A 286-nucleotide genomic window follows, 5' to 3' on the forward strand; every position below is an offset into this window, starting at 1 on the left:
TGCCCTGAGAAGACACTGGTTCTCATGCTGCTTTTGCCAGGAAAAATCCTCCCAGGTTCCAGATGAAATTTCCTATCCAAACACTTGAGAATTGCTCTATTATTCAATCCCCCAGGTACCCCTAAAATGAGATCTTGCTGGGCTCTGTCTACACATGAGGACCAAACTTCAAAGGTAGCTTTGGGTCTACAGTCCCTTACCAGACCCCCTGCTTTCAATCAAGTCCAAAAAGGCAAATCTCTCTGCAACAGTGCTTTTTTAATAAGCTGTGCTTCCAGAGATCTGC

The sequence above is a fragment of the Egretta garzetta genome, unplaced genomic scaffold (assembly GCF_000687185.1).
Source record: "Egretta garzetta isolate BGI_Z169 unplaced genomic scaffold, ASM68718v1 scaffold145, whole genome shotgun sequence".
Classification (NCBI taxonomy): domain Eukaryota; kingdom Metazoa; phylum Chordata; class Aves; order Pelecaniformes; family Ardeidae; genus Egretta; species Egretta garzetta.